Raw genomic sequence first — 18,270 nt, 5'->3', positions numbered from 1 at the left:
TGTTGTAATCACCAAGCCAACCATTAAGATAAGTTTAAAAATATAGTAAAATGGAATCAAAACGGTACACTAGAAATTATATATTTAATACAAAAGATGGCAGCAATGGAAAAAGAGAAGAACAAAAAAGACCTAAAGAAATATAGAATACAAAGATCAAATGATAGAAGTAAATACTATGTTATTAGTAATTATATTAAATATAGATTGATTAAACCTTCCAATCTAAAGGCATAGAGGCAGAGATTAACAGAGCAGATTAAAAATAAAAACAAAGATGCTTTTGTATGTTCTATCTTATCTACAAGAGGTACAATTGCTTTACAGAAACAAAGAGGTTAAAAGTAACAGGACGGAAAAAAATATGCCACGCCAATAGGAGCCAAAACGAGTAGAAGAGAGTAGAGTGGTTATACAAACAAAAGACAAAAATATACTTTAAGACAAAAATTTTTACAGAGACAAAGAAAGATATAATAGGATGATAAAGGTATCAATTTATCAGGAAAACATAACAATTATTAATTTATATGGAGCTACAACACAGCCCCAAAATATATGAAGCAAAAACTGACAGAAATGAAAGGGGAGACAGACAATTCAAGAATAAGAGATGGAAACTTCAATAACCCACTTTCAGTAATCGATAGGCAACTAGGCAGATCAACAAGGAAACGGAAGACTTGAACAATATTATAAACCAACTAGACCTAGCAGACATCTATACAACACTCTACCCAACAAAAATAGAATATATATAGAGAGAGTATATATTCAAGTGAACATAGAACATTCTCCAAGATAGACCATATGCTAGACCCTAAAGCAAACCTCTATAAATTTGAAAGCATAGAAATCAATCAAAGTATATTCTTCCACAACAATGTAATAAAATTAGGAATCAATAATAGAAAATTCACAAATATGAGAAAATTAATCAGTACACTCCTAAACATACAGTAGATACAAGAGGAAAGCACAAGGAAAATTAGAAAACACTTTGAGATGAATCAAAATAAAATCACAACCTATCCAGACTTATGGGATATAGTTAAGGCCATGTTCAGAAGGAAATTTATAGCTGCAAATGCCTATATTAAAAATAATGAAAGGTCACAATCCAATAACCTAATCATCCATCTTTAGAAACTAGAAAAAGGAGAACAAATTAAACCCAAAGCTAGAAGAAAGAAGGACATATTAAAGGTTAAAGAGGAGATAAATAAAACAGAATTTTTAAAAAGGGACAAATCAATAAAACCAAAAGTTTGTACTTTGAAAAGATCAATAAAGTTGACAAGCTTTTAGCTGGATTGACAAAGAAAAATAAGAGAAAAGAACCAAATTTCCAAAGTAAAGAATAAAATATGGGATGGGATATTGCTACTGACCTTAGAGAAATAAAAAGGATTTTAACTGAATACCATAAATAACTGTATACCCACAAAATAAACAACCTAGATGAAATGGAAACACTTCTAGAAACCCATCAACTACGAAAACTGACCGAATAGAAAATAAAAAATAGGAATTAAGCCGTAACAAGTAAAGGCATGAATTAACAATTTTAATGCTTCCTACAAAGAAAAGTCCAATTTCATATCATTTTACTCTTGAATTCAAACAAACATTTAAAGAAGTAATACAAATCCTTCTGGAAGTTTTCAAAAGAATAAGAGACAACAGTTTCCAACACCTTATATGAGACCAATATTACCTTGACAGCAAAAGCAGACAAAGCCACTGCAAGAAAAGAAAACTACAAATATCCCTTCCACATATAGATTAATAAATTATCAATGAAATATTAGCCAAATGAATCTAGCAACATACAAAAAAGACTGTATACCATGACTGTTTGAGATTTATCCAAGAAATACAATTTTAGTTTAACACCTGAAAATCAGTCAACCTAATATTATTAACTAGAATAAAGAAAAAAAACCCCATGTGAACCTCTCAATAGATGCAGTAAAGCATTTGGCAAAATCCAACACTCTTCATTATAAAAACACTCAATAAATTATGAATAGAAGGGAAATCTTCAACCTGATATCAATGAAAAAACCAGTTAGCATTACATTTAATGGTAAAAGACTGAAAGCATTCCACTAAAATCACTCCCACCACTTCTATGAAATATTGACCACAAGTTTCAGCTAGGGCAATTAGGCAAGAAAAAGAAATATAAAACATTCATATTGGGAAGAAGATTTGAAACTATCTTTATTCACAAATGGTACGCTCTTTTATCTAGAAAATCTGCAGGAAAGCACAGACACACAGACAAATCTATTAGAACTAATAAATGAGTTCAGCAAGTTTATAGGACACAAGGTCAGTGTATAGAAATCAACTTAAATACAGAGTTATCATATGACCTAGCAAACGCTGCTTCTAAATGTGCATGCAAGAGAAATGCAAACATATGTAGAAATAAAAACTTAAATCTGAATGTTCATATTAACATTATTCATAACACTTAGACATAGAAACTACCCAAATGTCAAAAAAAAACCCTCATGAATGGATAAATAGGTATTGTATATCCATACAATGGAGTATCATTCAGCAATAAAAAATGAAGTATTAATACATGCTTCAAATGGATGAATATTGAAAACATTATGCTAAATGAAAGAAGCCAGTCATAAAGTCATGTAACGTAGGAATACATTTATATGAAATGTCCAGAATAGGCAAATCTATAAGGACAGAAGTAAAATTAGTGGATGCTAAAGGCTAGAGGGAGGGTGAGAGGTGTAGTAACTGCTAATGGGTGCCTTTCTTTGGGAGGAAGTGATGAAAATATTCTAAACTTAAATTGTGGTGATAGTCACACAACTCTATGAATATACTAAAGACTATTAAATTATACTCTCTACACGGTTGAATTTTATGGCATGTGAATTATATCTCAATAAAGATGTTTTAAAAAGTAAATAAATAAATGCACGCGCATTTGTGGAGCACTGGAAGATGACAAGTTGAATCCAAGGGCACCTGGATGGATGTTCCGGTAGACTGATACTGGTTTTCCTTAGGATGGTGATGCTAAGGAAGGACCACCCATCAAAGCTACACTTGTTCATTGATTGGCTATGGGGATGAAGGTCACTGAGGTAATCCAGACTCCACTAATGTTTCTTTTTTAAGCTACCATGATAGGCAGCAATCATATATCTATTCATAAAAATATTAGTTAACTCTTTAATGTGTTATGTTCATATGTAAAATTTCAGCTTATGAACACAAAATAGGGCATTCTTTAGATGTTTAGCAATGTTTAAAATAGCACATTATGTTTCTCTTTTCCTTAGAAAATATAAACGTACAGTGTTTCTTGGAGTCACAAAAAAATTGTCATTTTCTTATACTGAAAAACTCATACTGAGATATGTACTACCCCTTATTGGGAGTAAAACAAAATAAGGTTACAATTATTTCAAAAGAATCTTTATAAATGTTAGTAATACCAATAATAAGTCAACTTGTCTGTTAAGCGACATTCTATTTCAAACATGCTCAGGACTGTTTGTGCTAATCTCATCTCTAGGCAATGGCAACCACCCACCACCCTTCAGGTGGATATTAAGTACATGTTACCAGCTACACGTTAACTCTGAAAAATCCTTCATTACACTTGTGATAATCACTTTAAAGAAAAAGAAAGAAGAATGCGAAACTAAAACATCTACTATAACAAGCAGATGCTACAAAGTGCAGCATAAGCACAGGACAAAAGTACTCAATTTCACAGTCAGGAAATAAAGTACAGTAAATTGCCCAGTCAGAACATCAAAATGGCGCAGATTGCACTTCCTCTCTCACGATCAGCAGACGATTAAGGAGCACGGTCTCATTAAAGCCTCTTGCAAAAAATCAACAAAAGCTATGTTTTCTTTCTTTTTAGTTGACGTAAAAGTTGTTTTATCTTCTTAATTGTAATTGGTTAGGAGTCTCAATCATCAAAGTATATCGAGTATATTAATGAAAACTTATTCCTCTCTAGTCAATTACTATGGCAATTTTTTTCAGGGAGAAAACAAGAGCTAGCAATATCAACTTTATAAACCAAATAGAGATTCTATATAGTACCATTTCTTCAGTTTTGAGTTATTATTATTAATTATGCTGTTGTCATTATTATTTTTTTCCTGAAAATGCTTCTGGCAGGAAATATTATATTCAAAGGATGAAGACTCGATGGAGGAACCAAAGAGTATGGCTCAATTCATTCACACACACACACACACACACAAATAACAAAAATAAATCATGGTTCAGTTTCTATGTGGTAGGAACTATATTAAGTTCTGGATTGAGAATAGCCTATACAACAATCATCAAATAACTGAGAGTCAATCGGGGGAGCTTAATACATAAATATTAAATCTTAATGCTAGAGGTATGCTCAGAAAGTTACATGAGGAAAAGTGCTGAGCACCTACCCTGCCAGAAATGATAGTTGTTGGGTAAGATTGCCTGAAGGAGATATCTTGGCTAAACTGCTCAAGAATGGGTAGTAGTTAGTTATGAAGAAGAGGATTAGTGGAAAGGGCATTTCATGGAGTGAAGATAGCATGAACCAAAGTAGGAGGCTGAGCAGTAATGTGATACATGTAGAGAAGGGACAATCAACCCAGCATCCTGGCACGAAGTAGAGAATGATATAGACAGTAAAAGTTGTATCAATTCACACTCCCAGAGTTATATACAGTTACATAACCTGAGTCCTTGTCCCAACATTGCCAGTAACTACTAATATGAGTAGGTGAATCTTTTAACCTTTCTGAGATGACCTCTGACCTCTCTTTCAAATTGTCATTGATTGAACAGCAAATCACTGTCTAAAAGTTGCCATCTTGCCACTGTCCACAGTGATCGTGAGCCAACCTGGAGAATGCCCTGAACTGAACTACAACCAAGAGGGACTCAGACCATCACTAGGCTAGCAAGTGCTCTGTACACGCTAGTTTATGAGATTTAGAAATAACATTTTGCTCTCCAGTTTCCAAGGACTAAAGTCCTTGTCAGTGAAAATATCATCTCATTTTTACATATTAAACTCAGTTTTTTGATGCTATCTTCACTTATTAGCTGCATTCTGGTTAGCTCTCTGATGCCCATGATGACCTGACTCAGTACTAAAACATGAAATATTTAAATCTGATTCACCTCAATACAGCTGGATGAGAATTTTGAGGGTTAGCCCCCCAAATCTTTATTGTTTTAGAGTCTCCAACGATTCATATGTAGTCAATCCATTAATCTGGAAGACTTAGCTAAGGAAAATCTTTCACTCAATATCTTCTAATAAGACTTTTTCTCCTTCCTCTTTCTTCATTCATTTTTTTTTAAAAAAAGACATTAACAAATTTAACAAATACATTGAATACCAACTAGATATCAGGTATATGGAATATATTCTTGGTGCACGGAATATACCTGGGAACAAAATGGACAAGAACTTATACCATCTTTAATTTATATTCTAGCAGAAAAGGGAGGCAGAGACAGAAAATAAATAATAAAGGAAGTTGTAACAAAATACCCCTGAATACTATGCTATTTGTGTGGCAAACAGCCACACAGTGAAAACATATCCTCATTTGATTCTTTTGATATGGATTCTATCTATCACATTTTGCCCAGAAATTCATTACAGTTTTGCCAATCTCCGTGACAGCTTCTCTTTATGCTGGCATCTGCTGGGAGAGAGGATGACATTTCCTTTTTCTCTAGCTAGACAGTGTGATCCAATGTAATAGTATGTATAAAAAGCCTTTGAAAACTACAAATAACAGAAAACCTAATATCATTTGGTCATGCATTATTTTAATAACCTGAAAACACATATTCTCTCTATTCCCATTTCCTACAGCCTTGCCCAAATTACTTAGCACATTCACAAACTAGTCCTAATTATATTGTTTCTCCCTTTCTTCTCTCCTTCTTTGTTCTAATCACTTTGGAATACTCAGAATTATCTGAGCATGATAGCTACATCCTTAGCTCATTCCTCTACCTACAATTTAACATCCTATTTTTTGCTGCTGTTGAATTTTCAATAGTCCAGTTGTCATTTTCTCTGAAAAATGTGTTATTTTCTTCACATAGCATTAATTGACCATTCCTTACTACGCCAACATTGAAAAATATTATTTTTTTAACTTTCCCATGCCCACATCTTATCAATGAGCAAAACATACAAAGCCCATCGACTTCTCATCTTCACCATTATCCAAGTACTGTTACATCTTACTTAGACAACTAAGTCTCCCTGCTTCTTCTCTTTCCACAATTCATACATCCATACATACCAGCCACCAGACTCATTTGTAGAATATAGACTAATCATTTCACTCTCAGTTTTAAAGTTCTTTAAAATTATAGCCTCCCCTTAAAATTAGATAAAAATATTTTATTCTAAAGCTCTTTCTGATGTGTGCCCTGCCCCCCCATCACTTTATTTCACATTAGAAATAAATGTGAAGTGTGTTCAGCCTCAGCCACATTAGACTTATTTCTCTTACTTGAAGACGCTAGGTTTATTCTTGCTTTGGCCCTTTGTACTATCAAGGTTTCTGTAAAGATGCTCTTCTCACTGATCCTTACTCAGCTGGCTCCTTTGTCATTCAGTATCAGCCAAAGCAATGTCTCCACAAAGAAGTGTTCCAAGACCACATGATCTAGTTTCTGATATTTTAAAATCTATTTTTATTTGTTAATCAGTTTCCTCACACTGAAATATAAACCCAGGAAAGAGGGCCTTTCTCAGCCTTGTTCATTGCTATAGGAGGAACTCAATACATGTTTTTGGAGAATGAATGGATCTTAGTCATTTATTTATACAGCAATCTGTGGTGGTGGCCAAGGAACAAATGTTGCCTCCATCTTTGTAAGCCCAAATCTTTGCACAGGGTCTGAGATGTAGTAAGATCTCAAATTTTTGTCAGATAAGTATCAATGTAAACTCACTGTTGCAAGAGGAAAATTCAATGTCACTTACTAATATACATCAGTAATAGAGCAAAGTAACGCAAAAAATTTCAAATACTTTTCTACAGAAAGATAATTTGTAGTTTTCCCTTCCCCCATTCATAAATGAAATATTATATGAAAAGATGAGTAATTTAATATTCATGGCTTACTCTTGAGCTAAACGATATATAAATATTTCATGTCCCTAGGTTACTAGAATAACACAATTTGCTCACTGGCATGAGGATTGAGCCTTTGGGGCATATTCTTTAGGAAGCACGATCTTTAAGTCTTTCTGATTTTCTGTGATTCATAAATTTTCTCTCCCCTATGACCTTGAGATGACATTCCTTTGAAAAAGAGTCAGATGGGTTTAGGAGTGAAATCCATGACCTTGATATTAAAGAAAGGTAGCTGACTTCTAAAAGAATAAAGTTCATGATATTTATGGCACCAGGTTAATCTTATTTGTGAGCACAATAGCTATGAAAATGAGAAAGCCAGCAATGCAAGTTGTAGCAATAAGTAAGTTAGTCAAAAGACCTAGTCAAAAATTTTATCATTTTGTTATATTTTATTAAAAGCAAGTTTTGCAATGAACGTAGTTTATTAACATTCACATCATCAAAATATTGCTTTTTAAGGGTCACTAGAAAACATCTATTTAGTAAAATTTTACAAAGTTAATGTGAAACACTACATAAAAATAAGTTAAGATAAAAATTCTACATGTAAAGGAATAATTTAACGGTTATACACAGTCCAATTTCATCCTTAACTTACTATGCAAGTATTTGTCTCTAGAACTGACTTTTCTTTTTGTTACTGCGCAGGTGAATGGGGCTCTCCTGGAATTTATGTCCAGGATGCCCCATAATTCCCAGAGGTAATAATGGAAAAATAAATCACTTTACTTCACAATGTGCCTATGAAGCTTTTGTATTGATGCCCAAATCAAATTAAAGTAAGGTCACAGAGATACCTGATTCTCCTAGCATTAAGAAAAACAAAAAGTGCAAGGAAGATTGAAAGGGACTGCAAAAATTTAATAACATTAAGATTTGAAATAGCTGTAGCATTTAATAGCAACTCCCAATCGTTTTCTCAGCCCATAAATCTCTATTGTAATCACATCGATTGTTCACTCTGGGAAGTTACCTGATTTCACATTAATGTCCACTTACTATCATGATTTACTTTTTTTAGGTCCCGATAGAACTCCTGAATTTTGTGTGATCTGCCTATCATTGATTAAAAACAGAGTTTCCTTTTGCTGCAAATGCTATATTTCAATGAATCCAATAAATCAGTAAAATAGCTCATATGAAGGGAAAAGAGAATTACTATAAACCTCTTCTAGTCTTTTTCTGAATATACACAAAATTTAAGTTCTGTTTGGCAAGGAATTGTGGGCAATATCACACCGAAAATTATTCAGCACATTCTCGGTAATGTTACAAACAAACAAGTTAATGATAAGTTCTTGTCAAATGAATTTAAAGTTGAGCACGTTAAACATTCTAAGAATTGAAAGATCTTCTGCAAATTTGTAAAAGGAAATAGATCAGACAAAGAAATAAACTAAAAAAACTTCCGGGTTTAAAAGAAACAATATGCTGCGTATCCAGAGAGTGCCATTTTGCAACAGCCAAAGAAGATGACATTGATAAAAATAAAAGATACTGCATCATGGAGGTGGGAAAATTCCACATAAGAGTATGCTTTCCTTTCTTTTCCCTGAGCTAGGAGGAATAGGTTAAGGAGAAATACAACTACTGAAAATGAATCGGTCAACTAATTAGTCAACCACTCTGGTAGTTCCTATACATGCCCGAAGAATTAAGTGGTAGGTTAGGACTCAGGCATAAATTGGGAATAATCTCAATTCCTGAAGAAAAACCACATGAGCAATAAGAAGTTCTGAGTTATAACCATGCTCCTATAGTGATTAGCTATGTAAATAAGTTAAACCAATATTCATCCGCACTTTCCTCATTCCCAAGGAGAGGATTAACTACCTGATTTAAAAAGTATCTTTCAACAACAGAATGCTGAAACTTGTGGGATAATTGCTCCTCTCCTTTGATTCTCAACACACTGGCAATAATCAGAGCAAATATTAGTGCAACATTATAGATTCAAAAAGAACCCTGAAATACTTAAAGATGGGGCTCAAGTCACAAGACTAGTTAGTGAGATGAACGCTGAACAATACAAGTCTCCTAATTTCTAGTTAGACGGCTTTATACCACACTAGGATTTAAGAAATGGCATTTCTTTGCCAGATGCATTTAGAGAACACTGCTTATAAAATTACTATAAGATCCATGACCTAGATTAGTTTATATGCTTAATAAAAAATAGAGCACTTTAAAAACTAGTCACACATTCAGTTTAGTAATACAAATAAATGGTCATTTAGGAAAAGTAATGAAACTAATTTTCTGAAACTCATAACTCGTAAACTACTCTGAAGATTTCCTCTTTTCAGTTAACCCAAGAGATCATTCGGAAAAAAAAAATATTCACATAAAGGAAGCATTACTGGGGGAATAACTTCATAGCACAAATAATCTAAAGGCCCTCATTCACTTGTAAGTATTGAGAACACGGATTCCTGAGCCAAACTGCCTAACCTAGAAACTTGGCTCTCCCACATTCCAGTGTGTGACTGATTTTGGACAAGTTACTTATCTTCTCTGTACCTCAGTTTCCCCATCGGGAAAATTATAGTGTTATCTCATGTGGGGAATGACTGGTACAAGGTTAAAATTCAATAATAGTATATATTATTAATATTTAAATCCTATAACATTTTCCATTATGAAAACATTTTCATTTTATTCTCTATAATGATTTAGCTCTGTATTAGTCTGCTGAGGCTGCCATAACAGAGGCCCATGGACTGGGTGGCTTAAACAGCAGAAATTTATTTCTCAGAGTTCTGGAGGCTAGGAATTCCAAGATCAAGTTATCAGTATAGCTGAGCTGGTTTCTTGTGAAGGCTTTCTTTGTGGCTTACAGATGGCTGCCTTCTCCCTGTGTCCTCACACGGCCTAGAGAGAGAGCAATCTGATGTTTCCTCCTCCTCTTCTTAGAAGGACACCAGTCCTATTGGATTAGATCGCCACCCTTATGACCTCATTTAACCTTCATTACCTCCTAAAGACCCTATCTCCAAAGACAGTCACACTGGGGGTTAGGGCTCCAACATGCGAATTTGGGAGGGACACAATTCAGTCCATATCAAGTTCCTACTAAATTTTCTATTGCTGATACTATTATTTGCTATTATAATTACAATATTTATTTGTCGACTACTTCTGGACTAATATCCTACGACAATTCATTCCGAGGTAATCCCTGAACTCATGTTCCTATAGAAAGTCTCACTTAACATTGTCTTATAAATGTTTCCTTTCTTCTAAGTTGAAAATTACCCAATATTATATTTTTGTTTTGAAAAGTAGACTTTGGTTTAAGTATACACCATCTCTGATTTATCAACATTTTTGAAAACTCATTTCTAACTCGAATTCTTAACTAAGCATTTGTGAATTGCCAATAATTCACTTTATTACAATTTGAAGTGGTTCTTAAGAAGCGTATTTTATCTTCCACCCTAATGTGGAAACAGAAGATAAATTTGACAAGTGCTGATGCAGGTTGATATTTTTATTTTCAGTGTAACTGTTCACCTAAAATACAGAAGTTCATGACAGAAATAGGAGTATACAAGCTGACCTTTCATCATATATGAATTGGCTAAATATAATATGCCACTAATGTTCACAGTCGAGTTCAACTCAAATATTCTTAGACTCCATTATGTACAGAAATCCGGTTACTTTTAAAACTGAAATTTAATTAGGTCATTGCATCCACTTGCTGATCAGAACTTCTAATCTCCCAGAAGCACACCCTCCTCCAAGTGTCCCTGAGCATTAGCAAGTCAGACACGTCTAACTGAAGTATCACAATTCGTCACCCAGTGATCTCGTCTTCTGCTTTTCTACCATCATATTCAGTCCTACTGTTGTGTGGAGTAGAACTTTGACAGCCTCGAGACAACAGAACAATATATACTACAGTGATTTACAGATTGAGTAGGTAAATTCTTCTATGTTTCTTGGTCAGCTCTGTTACCTTATACCCTCAATAGACCTCAATGGATCTGGGCACCAGATGGCGTTGACTACCAGCAATTTCACTCTATCCCAATGACTAGGGTTGTATGCTCTCTTGAGCTCACTGTCTTGGGTTTAGGAAAATTTGGCCAGACTATCTTCTAGGAGCTGCCTTTTCACAACTCTTCCCATCAGTTTTTCAGGCATGATTAGCTATAAGTGGAACCTGTCAGTGTGATTTAACTTCATGTAGGCACAGGTAAGGGTATATGATTGGACCAAACACAATCATCAACGTATTCAGAGGCCAAGTTTGTAACGTGGAGTTGTTTTCTGAGGGGCTTATTTTATCTATCTTTTCAGTGTAGTGTCCACTATTTATGCAACATTAAAGGGTAAATCCCCACAGTTGTCTTTTATCCTTCTAAGAATTACATAACCTATGACATCTTTCTCATTTTAAAATGAGGATTTTTTCCTGCCAATTACTTTAGCTTAACAAGAAAATCTATGAGTAAGGAAAAGAAAGAAAAAAGTAAAAACATTGGGATTTAGGCTTCAAATACACAGTTCAGTGAAATACCAATCATTAAAATATGACATTTTTAGTCTCTAACATGAAAAATGTACTCAGTTACAAGCTATTTGTAGATGGATAAAGTAAAACTGGTCAGTGAAGGACAAGAAGAAAAGAGATTGTTAAAAAAAATCTAAGAAGGCGAAATGAGGACTAAAGTCTTCGATATGAAATCCCCATAATAAAAATGTTAACTACCTTTTATTAACTGCCTAAAATGCACCAGGCACTCTGCCAGGCTTGTGAATACTACATTTCCAGTGTTTACAGCAACCATTATTTTGAATAGGCTTTACAGATGAACTGGCTGAGTTAATGAAAGGATAGGTGATTGCCCAAGGCTAGGCAGAACTATGCCTCACACGGATGTTTTCCTTGGCCAATGCTAGTTTTCTTTCCATCTATTGTGGTACCACACATCTGAGACTGGGAGAGCAAAGAAACTCATATGTCTTCTCATAATAATCCAAGTGGGACAGTAAAGAAGAAGGACCGAGAAACCGTAGGAAAACAGAGTTGAGTTTTATCTCAGTGATTGTCACTTAACATCGTGAAAACTTATGATCTCAAATACCATATAGCATTTCGGTAATTTAACATTTGACAGTATAACGTGATATTGTATAAAGAGTATATGTTTCATGAATTGACGATGGTACAAATTTGCTACAATCACTTCGGAAAGCATTTTTTGGCATGACCTAGTAAAACTGAAGAGGGCTGATATGATAAAATCTTGACATCCACTCCTTGAGAACCTCAGTTCTTATCAGGAATATGCACAAGACTGTTGAGCACACTGCTTTAATGTATAAATAAAAGTCATATATTTATATATACATACACACATATAAAGATACATCTAGATATACATATAAATCATAAGTTTATACATTAGTTTATTTGAGTGCATATATATGTATATATATGTGTCTGTGTATCCATATAACAGATAAATGTCAAGACAATGTGTACAAAATTAAATCATAAAAGAATACTTTTAGTATGACTCTAATTATATAAAGGTCAAAACTAAAAATCCCTGGAAACAATATATTGCTTAATGATACACCCACATGATAAAATTATGAAGAAATGCTGAACAGTGATTGATAAAACATTCAAGATTAGTGGTTACCACCAAGGGGATAGGAAAATAAAGTCTTGTGAAGAGACACACAGGATCCTTCAAAGGGAAGGATTTGTTTTATCTCCAAAGCTTGATGCTGGGTATAAGCCTGTTCCTTTTATTATTTTCTTAAGCTACATATAACATATTTAGTCTTTGCATGCATATTTTGTGATACCATTGTATAAACAAAGAATAAAGCAGTGGTTGGAAATATAAGAGACATTTAAACTGAATACTTAGAGAGTAATCACAGTCCCCTTTACAGAGATAACTGGTTATCAATTACTCCCTTAGAAACGTTCTTTGCACACAACATCATATGTATACATTGCAAGAGAATGATTAGAAAGATGCCATAACTGCCCCAGACAGTTGGAAGTTAGAGGAAAAGAATGCTCTGCTCATTAAGCACTGTACTATGTCTACCAGGCCATTTTGTGCCTGCTAACCTCTTTCATTCTGTGCATGAGAGAGCGATAACAAGTATGCAATGACCTGGGGTTATGAAGCCTCTCTGTATGCTACCCATCACACAGCCACTTTACAGCATCAGAATCTGAATTACTAAGAAGAGAAATGGCGGGTTCTTATGAGCCACGGCAAGTAGGCTACAAAAAGAACTAGCATTGGGATATTAGCCTATTTGAATGGGAATCTTTACACTGTGTGGTGAGAGTCTTTCATGGAGACAGTTGAGGAGAACTGCTGATATGCGCATTGCATGTTTTTACTGTTAGCGCTGTAATTAATATTTTGATTTGGTGGATTTTCATATTTAATATCAGAAAAGTCTTTCTAGAGCAGAAAATGCCAAGACTCCTTACTCAGTGTACAGGGAGAGGGACTTCGCTATTTTACAGCATCAAGTGCCACCACACCCCAAATATTTTTAAAAGATTATGAAGGGAGCTTTGAAAGTCCATCTAACTCTAAGTAAAAGCCATGCCCATATCAACTTTCAGGTCTTGACTTAAAAGTTACCTCCTCAGCCTTCCCTGACACCTCCATTTATAATTGCAAACTGCCTCCCCCTACCCAAAACCCACACTTCTGTATCCCTTCTCTGCTTTATTTTTCTCCTACTTAAAATACCAGACAGCTGTGTGGTGCAGGGTTCCTTTCTAGGGTAAAGAAAATATTCTAAAATCTATTGTGATGATGCACACACAACTTTGTGAATAAATTAAAAGCCATTGAATTGCACACTTTTAAATGGCACTTGCATGCTTTTCAGTGTACACTTTTAACCAAATGGTATGGGATGTGAATTACATCTCAATAAAGTTGTTGAAGAAAAATATTATAAAGGAGCAAATCTCCCCAAAGTCTAGGTTCTGAAGATCACAGGGGAGTTCTCTCTCTAACACTGAAGCATTAGTGTCTTAGTCAGTGCAGGCTTCTATAACAAAAATATCACAGACTGGGTGACTTAAATAAAAATATTTATTTCTCATAGTTCTGGAGGTTTGGAAGTCTAAGATCAAAGTACTGGCAGGTCCAGTGTCTGGTGAGGGCACTCTTCCTTGATATCTCTTTGTAGCCTTACATGGTGGAAAGTAAGAATGGTGGCAATGTCTCTAGTATCCCCTATAAGGGCACTAATCCCATCATGAGGGCTTCAGCCTCATGGCCTAATTACTTCCCACTGGTTCCATCTCCAAATACCACCACACTGGGAATTTGGGTTTTAACGTATAAATTTGGTGTGGGAGTGTGGGGAGGCACAAACATTCAGTCCACAACAATTAGAATTCTAAAAACTAAGAATCAAGTAGAAGCACAACAGTGAAGGTAATATACAGTCCAAATACATCAGATGATTAAAATCTAGGCTCTGAGTGGCTGTTTAATACTTCTAGGATGGAATTCATATATACATATATATATGTATTTATATATATATATATATATAGTATATTCATATATATAGTAATGATGAAATGGCAAAAGATTAAAATGTGAAACATGTCCAAGGTAAGGTAATGAAGACAAGATGTAACAGATATACTGAGATGAGAGAGTAGCAAAGTAACAATATAATGAGGATTTAGAGTGAGTAGATGAATGAACTCTTTATGTAAATCACCTCTTGCACTATATTTAGGAGATAATAACATACAACCACAGAGCACAATGGTAATCAACACCAGTGTTGTCCAGAGGGAAAATTACAGATGATATATTAAAAAGGGAGTCTCCTTCTTGACATTCTTTAGCCCACTGTTATCATAGAGTAAGTGAAGCATATCACCAGAACCATCAGTCAAACTGGATCACACGCTCTAAACCAGTTCTTGAATTATGGGGCAGTGTTTGAGTAGCCACATTTCAGATCAACTCCCTCTAAACAACTTCAAATGATTCCATAAAGCCTGTCTTACCTTTTACTATCTGTTCTCTCACCATTTTCTATAATCTCATCTTGCACTAACTCCTTAAATACATTATTAAAATTAAATTTCTTTAGATTTAATTTTTAAACTCTGTATGCCAATTACATAGCTAATATCAAATATAGGATTTCAAAGGGCCAGGCTAGCGGCGCAGCAGTGAAGTTTGCACTTTCCACTTCAGTGGCCAGGTGTTCACCAGTTTGGATCCTGGTTGCAGACCTATGCACTGCTTAGTAGGCCAGGCTGTGGTAGATGTCCCTTATATAAGACAGAGGAAGACAGGCACAAATGTTAGCTCAGGGCCAATCTTCCTCAGCAAAAAAGAGGAGGATTTGCAGCAGATGTTAGCTCAGGTCTAATCTTCCTCAAAAAAAAAAAAAAAAGGATTTCAAAAATACGAATTAGAACAAAAAATCAGGTTTCTATTTAGTTATAATATTTGTCTGAAAATATACAAGCATTATTCAAAAATGTATGTGTTTTCAAGAAATAATTAGATAAACTGCTTCAGGTGGGAAAGAGATTCCGAGGGATTCAGATAGTAAAAACTATCATCTGCAAAATGACTAGCGAGAAATTTGAATCTTCCTGAGAACACCTAGAAACTTCTGTATATGAGAGCATTGAGACTGGTTATTTCATGATAGAAGAGGACAGGGGGAGGGGGCTGAATGGCTGTTTGCCCAAAGCAACTGTAGAGTGGAACCAAATATTAGATGGAAATTTTATGGGGAACACAAAACATATCGCAACATAGTCACTTCCTATAAACTCACTAATATTCAGAAAATAGGCTTTAATTATAGATACTAGAAAGAGTGGTATATTTTAGTCAGATGGGTGGAGTTTTTCCACGTCCTCTAAATAATAAATAGCATTGTCATAATCATCATCATTGTCTTCACCAGAGCTACATGCCTGTTCTCATCTCTATACATATTCATTACCTAGGTCACCTTGCTCAGACTCATGGCTTTAAATAACTCCTAAATGTAATCTCTAATTGATATTGTCAGCCTTCAGCTCTTCGTTAAGTTCTAGATTTGTATATATTCAACTACCTTTTAACATCTTCACTTAGGTGAAAAACAGGAATTTGAAAATTTAATTCTTAATTATACCAACTTTCAAACAACCTTCCTCTTCTTAAGGCTCCCCAGTGCAACCATCATTTGTCGTAACTCTGAGTAAAATGTAAACACCCTAGAATTCATTGTTGAATTCTATTATTCTCACAAATGCCATAATATGTCCATCAGCCATTCCTGTTAGCTCTACCTTTATAATATATTCTGAATCTCATATCATTCCCACTACCAAACTCTTTGTCATCCATTGTCATCCCGCACCTAGGATATAGCAATACCTTCCTAAAATACCTGTAATGCAGCTTCCAATGCTCCACAAATCAGCAAGAGCCAGAATAACTGTTTATACATGCAAATTAGATTCTGTCAGAATCCTGCTTCTAATCATCTAACAGCTTCCCATAACATCCTCTGGATAAAATCCAAAATCCATACCAAGGTCCACAGGTAGCTATGTGATCAGGTTGCATCTTACCCATCCAAGCTCTTGGTCCACTTTACTCCCAGTATTCCATTCTGATCTTGCTTTTTCTTCAACATGCTGAGTTTATTCTCACCATATTGTCGTTATGTACTAAATTCATACATACATAACAGTCTCCCCCGGATACTTTTATCCATTCTCATGGTTTGAAATATCACCAATGTATTATTTCTAAGCTTCTGTTTCCATCCCATACTTCTCTTTAAGCTCCAGATTACAACATTCAATTTCCTAATACGCAATTGCTCTTGAAAGCTTTAAAAAATTAACTTATCCCCCTCTCATTTCCCATTATCTTGCCAAGAATTCTTTGTCTTCATTTACTACCACCATTATTAAGCCAAATGCTTATGTCAATTGCCTTTATCCAACCAATCAATCATTAAGTTTAGTCAATTTTAACTCAGAAATATGTCTCAGTTCAATCTACTTCCTTCCGTCCTGACAACACCCTGGACTAATTCAGCATCACCTCTTGCTTAGATGCTAGCAACAGCGTCCTCACCAATATCCCTACTTCCAGATCTGTTGTCATCTAAGCCACTCCCATGTGACCATTCTAAAATGCAATTTATAAAGTGTCACTTCCTTGCAAAAAAACTTTCAATGATCCTCCTTTATACTCCTCTCCTAAAAAAAAAATGAATACACTTAGCACAGCAATCAAAACCTTCATAACTTCATACACGATTACTTTACTTATAACCCCTCCTCCATACTCCACCAACGTCTTGCCCTACTGATTTCTCCAAGTAAACAAGATCCATTTTGTCTTTGTATATGTTACTCCATTTTTCAAGAAGGACCCCATATTTGAAAGTCTTTTTGCATTTTCAACAGAGGAATTACATTGAAAGTCCTTACCATGGGTTACGTGATCCACAGGATCCGTCATTTGCTCCTCTTTATGCTCCGTATCTCTCTCATCTCACAATTCCCTTCCTTCAGCCACACAGAAATCCTTGAAGGTGCTCTGCATATAGGAATTAGAATCTTAACTAAGTCTACCCACAGGTGTGTCTCTTGTGTAGGGCTTAATTTCACTTAATTACTTTTATACAGGACATTACAGTGATGATGAATGTACCAATCACCAAGACACAGAACACTGGTTTGGAAATGTTTCAAGTGTCACTGTAGCGGAAGAGGAGAAGTCAAGCAAATGCTGTTCTGCATCATCACCAGACTTCAGGCAAGTCAAATTTATCCTTGCTGTATATGTTGGAGATTAGCGTTAAAGCCTCTGCTGATACAAACATGTATGTGTGTATATATGTGACCTTTTTTCCTCAAAATCCACAGCTCTTATATATTCTATATGTTGGGGGACTTTTTTGGATTAAAGTATTCATATTTCAAGAGTTTTCTTTTATTCTAATAATCCAATTACTGTGTTCTGTAGATTTGCTCTGCATAATTTTGAATTTAAAAAGTAGATGTTTCTATAGCCTCTTGCTATTTGGAGGGGAAAAAAGCTGAGTCCAA

At 34.8% G+C, this 18,270-nt stretch overlaps 1 protein-coding gene across 6 annotated transcripts in view; it reads right to left on the bottom strand.

Moving 5' to 3' along the window:
* The window catches only part of CDH12 (cadherin 12), a 937,014-nt gene that overhangs the window by 730,570 nt on the left and 188,174 nt on the right, over positions 1-18,270 (bottom strand). For 3 of the 6 annotated variants that reach the window (XM_070245950.1, XM_070245954.1, XM_070245952.1), the window contains exon 2: positions 17,650-17,758. The exons of the other annotated variants lie outside the window; for them this stretch is intronic. The gene's annotated coding sequence lies outside the window, so the exon portion shown is untranslated. The remainder of the gene's footprint in view (positions 1-17,649; positions 17,759-18,270) is intronic. 6 annotated transcript variants of the gene reach the window in all.

Source organism: Equus caballus, chromosome 21 (genome assembly GCF_041296265.1).
Source record: "Equus caballus isolate H_3958 breed thoroughbred chromosome 21, TB-T2T, whole genome shotgun sequence".
In the NCBI taxonomy this organism is placed as follows: Eukaryota; Metazoa; Chordata; class Mammalia; order Perissodactyla; family Equidae; genus Equus; species Equus caballus.
Note: the sequence above shows the minus strand (reverse complement) of the source record. Positions and strands in the feature narration are given on the sequence as shown.